This window comes from Rutidosis leptorrhynchoides, chromosome 9 (assembly GCF_046630445.1).
Source record: "Rutidosis leptorrhynchoides isolate AG116_Rl617_1_P2 chromosome 9, CSIRO_AGI_Rlap_v1, whole genome shotgun sequence".
In the NCBI taxonomy this organism is placed as follows: Eukaryota; Viridiplantae; Streptophyta; class Magnoliopsida; order Asterales; family Asteraceae; genus Rutidosis; species Rutidosis leptorrhynchoides.
Genome location: NC_092341.1, coordinates 27,359,730 through 27,365,233, shown reverse-complemented (window position 1 = coordinate 27,365,233; position 5,504 = coordinate 27,359,730). Strand labels below are relative to the sequence as shown.

Below are 5,504 nucleotides of genomic sequence, written 5' to 3'. Positions count from 1 at the left end.
TGGTCCACTATATATATATATATATATATATATATATATATATATATATATATATATATATATATATATATATATATATATATATATATATATATATATATAAAATATAATAATACTATTAAAATCGAATCAAATAATGAAGTTTATTTTATATATATGGGTTTCGATTTTATTTGTGGAATCAAATCCTTTAATCTAAATCAGAATGTATTCAGCTTTATAGTTACCACTAGATTTAAGAGCTCGTGCGTTGCACGGCAGCTTTATAAAATAGTAATCGAAAACGTTCGTATCAAGACCGATTAGGTGTATGCTACAATTACGATGAATCTAATGTCATACATGATTTGAACTTGTAATATAACGTACTAAATATTAAAGTGAATATATAACAATTTTAATCACTCTCCAAAATACACAAATAAAAGCATGATGTTTGTTGTGTTCAATCTCTCACCAGTTATATGAGTAAACCGTAATAAGCATAACTTGACTACCATATGATAAAATTCAAAGGTGTTAGCAATGAACTCTTGACTCATCAAAAGTTCTTTTTTTTTTTTGAAGGATGTCTGCTACTACCATCGTCTACAAAAAATAACTTGCATAGTGCTCCATGATACAGAGCCTACATGTTTTCTAACCAAACCGTCAATTAATTGTAGGTCGAACTAAAGATATAGATAAAAAAGAACATTTCAATGATCACACATTGGGGACTGGAAGATAATGTTCATACGGTTTAAAACTACATTTATCAGTTGTTATGAAGTCTTACATCATGTGATTAGTATTTTGTCCATCATGGACTCGGCCTTCATACAATTGAAGTGTTTTACTCCACCCAATAGATATCAACGATATTTGTAATAGTTGATATTTTAGTCGATCAAGATTCAGTATATCGCTAATATTTGTAATCGTTGATATTTGCTCAAGAAGTCTAATTTGGATTTGGTTAACAATTATGTACAAAGATATATGTATAATGTAAAAAGTATATATATGCACATTGTATGTGAATTCTAGCGCCAAAACAAATAAAACAGAATAACGAACTCATATTTCTAATCTAAAGATTCTAAACCAAAAAGAAATGTAAATCACATTTCATATACATGTAACATGTAAAAAAAAAAAAGGCACAGACCTTCACATTTATTTCCCTAGTCCTATATGCATTTGGTTGCTTCTTCACAAATTAAGTTAGCCACAGCATATGAAATCAAAATTGACCAAACCCTTGTACTTCAAGATCATGATTCTTCGTTACCATACACTGTGTTCTTCTTCAACCTCGAGTAGATACATGTCGGCAGCCGATATCAAAGTTGTTTAGATCTTCATGACATTTAACTGTCATCAGCACAAATGAATACCATATTAAACATTAAATACGCCTAATGAGACTTGCAAATAGTCAATAGTCAAAACTATATAGCATACATCCAAAAAATGAAATCATATAAGCAAGGTTAGGAACTTACCTTCCCTCCCTCATCATCTGAATGACGTTGTGGGAACACCTCCTTTGTGAATTGAAAAATAAATTCCATGTGTCAAAATGGGTGGATCGAACTGTTTAGAATGATTATGAATTAGGAGAATTAACCTTCTAAATAAATAAAAATTAAAAATAGTTTTTACCATTTTGTAAGCAACCAACGGTCCAACACTCCTATAACTACCACTACATGAGTATAAATCAAGTAACATGAATTGTAAAATTCACGCATAAAGAAACTTAAACCTTTCATAACGAAATTTAACCCTCAGTCTCTTCTTCATCAAATGGATCATCTTTAAAATAGTTAAACCGTTCTTATCCAGAGCTCATGCCATTTGTTTAAATCTGTTTAGCTGCCAATAGTGCATACAAGTTTTTAATATAAGCAGAAATTAAGGTAAGGATTTGCAAATATAGCTCATAAAACACACTTAAAATATAGTCAAATACTTACATCGGGACATCTCTCAAGTAAAGGGTAAAAATGTCTTTTCGTCCACTCTCGTTTGGCTCATCTACACCAACGTTTCTCGAAAACCAAGCAGGTCTCATCAAGGTTGAATCCATTTAAAACCATTACGACCACGCCAGTGTTTCAGCTCGGTTTGTAGCAGCTGTAACCACCACACTTTCCTCTTTGCTAATACCATCCATTTATGTCAAAAGCTAATAAAAACATAAAAGATCATTGCTTAGACTTGTGTATAGCAATCTATAAAAGAAACACATTTTTATCCCACTGAAAATTAAATGTGGCAGTTGCAACATATCTACTATAGGGCAATTCTTTCATTTATGCAAACTTTAGAAAAATACAGAAGAAAATAGGCCTGGACCCAATCCGACCGCCCCGGGTCTCAATCCAACCCGTTTAATCCATTTAAAACCATTACGACCCAAACCCATTCTATCCTTCATCCAAACCGATTTGATCCTTAAGCCAACCCGACCTGTTTGCCAGACATGCTATCTACTAATATAAAAGTTTATTAAGATTGTATTTTATCTCGATGCTTCATATCGGGAAATCTATCAGTTATTTAGAAAGGAAACATGTTAATGAGTTAATCAAGTTAAAAAGTGCATGATATCTAATTTAAAATGAGCATACCCCATCTGTATTTAATCAAAGACTTGTACTATAGCAACATAACTGTTTTTTTAATCGTAATTATCACAATATTTTCATACACGAAATAAACATACGGAAAGGAAAAAGAAATGGATTAAAGTGAACCCATCTCAACCCGTAAACACTCGTACTACTTATAAGTGACATATTTTAAACCCATCTTGACACCTTTAAATCAAAGGTTGACACAACAACTGTACACACACCAAAGTATCCCTCGGCAGGTTGATCATAAGTTTGACCTCAAAAGTCAAATCATGAGAGTAAACGTTACCTGGTTTAGTGTCTGGTCACGCTCAAAATTTAAAGTTCGTCCACGTTGACCCCCAACAGCATCATTTCATCAATGAAGACAATGTTTTCCCTGTTCCTGGACGACGGGTCAAATGCATTTGATACAAATGCATTTGAGCATATCGTGTCTTTGCTCAAATCCATAATTTAACTCCAAATCATAACGATCCATACCTTATCGTCACCATCTGGTTTCTTTCCGGAGCCAATTGATCTTCAAAAACTAAAAGACACAAATCAAATGATTAGAAAATTGCCATGTCAAGTTCTACATATATGAATTAACAATCAATCGACTCGTATTTTATGTCTGTTCAATTAAACCCATTAAACATATGTGGAAATCTACTAATCCCACTATACAATATTGTTATCTCTTTATGCAACTATACCATTCCGAAAACAAAGACGTGATATGCTCAGTCAAGATATGTAATCAAAATCAAAATATTGGTCAAAAGAAGTTAAGACTAAACCGATTAGCATATATATCCATATTATTGACATATAATGGTATTGGTATAGAATCTGGTAAATATCTTCGGACAGTAAGCATGTTGAAGACCAAGATTTTTATCGATACTCTTTTCATTATCGCAATATTAAGTACTTATTTTAACCATTTTATTTTAATATAATAGTTAAAGTGAAATGAATGATATCAAATACATAGCTATTTTAGTGGACACAAACCTCCATTGACTGATTCTTGAAACTAACAAACCAACACATTGTTCATAACAACGTCCTAAACAGCCTTGTATGATGACGATGAAATGACCATTCTCTGCACCATAGAAACCAAACTTACATTAAGAGATTATCAATACAAAAATAACATGTGGCTGGTGTATACTGAATTATGAATTGTATGTGAAGGAACACAATTTGAATGTTCATATTAGTGCTAACATGTTGCAGTGCCTTATAAGCCACAACAAAAGTGAAAGTTATCCAAATACCTTATTATTGTACCTGAAAGTAAGGCTCAGTTAGCAATAGATGGAAAGTATCATGAACTTTGTATGCGGATGGAACTTAACCATTTATTGTGGAGATGCATACTTGTACCGACGGCTCAATCTAATCGGACTCTAATCCATACTTATAAAACTGAATGGTCAATCTAAAATCTTTTCTACACATCTATCCTCATCAGTACCATATGGCTCCTCCAGCTGGTCCTGCACTCAACCCACAAACACACAGTGTTGGCTTTAAAAAAGTAGAAGATAAAATGCATAGTTCTCCTATTGAACTCCTTTGGCCATCTAAAAATCTCGCAAATACCGAACAGTTCATGATCACAACATATCAAGAAAAAGGTTTTTATGATCATCAACAAATCAATCAGAATGTCACAAAAAGTTAAAAAGAACATAAAGATACAACACATTTAAAATTAATTGTGATTAGGGATCTTATCCTAATATAAAAAATTTAAAATTTATTTGGCGGATTTTTAAAAATTTTAATATCAATTGAATATATTTTGTTCAGTTATTATTAGTAGTTGCAGAGTTTTTTTTTATTATTATTAATCAGTACCACACAACAAATATATAGTGCTAATGAACATACAAAAAAAACAATAGTAAAAACAACACAATGAATTTACAGATTACATACAATATATGTTAGTAACATAATAAAAACATTCAGGAAAACATGGTTATATGCAGACGATTACATCGATTATAATTTTGACTACAAACTTGTTTTAAAAACTTTATATACCATTATGAATTCACAGATTTCATCGATTATAATTTCGTAACATAATAAATTAATAATATGTAAGAAATCTGATTTTTTTAATATGAAATACAAACCCTATTATTTGAAATCCTCAAGTAAACAGTAACTGGATTCATCTATGCGTGTGTTAAAAACAGAAAGTTAATACGAACGTTTACTAAGATACCTGATTAGAGAAAAGCTTTGATGGAATGTTCTGATCGGAGATAGATGACGAAAGGTTGTTATGGCGATCGTTTTTTTGGTTTGTCAGTCGCATGATATTATATTGAATCCGAATCATAAATCGGTGTGTTTTCCGGTGGAATCAATAGAGGTATTGTGTTTGTAGGCGATGGGTCGGAGTGGTTTCCGGTGGAATAATTTCAGGTTTAGGGTTGGTATGCGATGGGTCGTAGATCCAGCGTAGGAGAAGAGAGTATTTGGATTTCTGAACAGGTTAAGCTATTTGGGATTTCTATAGGGTTAAGTAAGCGTGGATATTAAAAGTGTTAATTAGTGTTAATAAGGATTAGTTTATGGATTAACACGTCAGATCAGATGATTAAGGGTAGATTTGTGACGACCCGGAAATTTCCGACCAAATTAAAACTTAATCTTTATATGTTCAAACACAATAAGCAAAGCCTGTAATGTTGAGTCTCGAAATGTTTGAACTATTTATATAGATTCATTTAACCTGTGACTATTTCCGACGATTCACGAACAATTGTGTGTAAATAAATATGTAAATATATATATATACATGTATAAATATAAGAGTGCATATTAAGTTGTATTAATAAAATACAAAATAATCATTTGAATTGAAAA

The 5,504-nt window shown here is 31.5% G+C and overlaps 1 long non-coding RNA gene across 2 annotated transcripts; it reads right to left on the bottom strand.

The window, feature by feature from the left end:
- Nucleotides 1-1,010: 1,010 nt before the first annotated feature.
- On the bottom strand, nucleotides 1,011-5,124 carry LOC139866728 (uncharacterized). Of its 2 annotated transcripts, none has more exons than XR_011765573.1 (8): nucleotides 4,858-5,124; nucleotides 3,896-4,117; nucleotides 3,627-3,720; nucleotides 2,914-3,156; nucleotides 1,962-2,173; nucleotides 1,751-1,860; nucleotides 1,488-1,578; nucleotides 1,011-1,356 (listed from the first exon to the last, which is right to left on the bottom strand). It is a non-coding gene; the product is annotated as an uncharacterized lncRNA (long non-coding RNA). The 2 variants fall into 2 exon arrangements; XR_011765572.1 differs by having other exon boundaries at nucleotides 3,909-4,117.
- Between the last annotated feature and the right edge of the window lie 380 nt (nucleotides 5,125-5,504).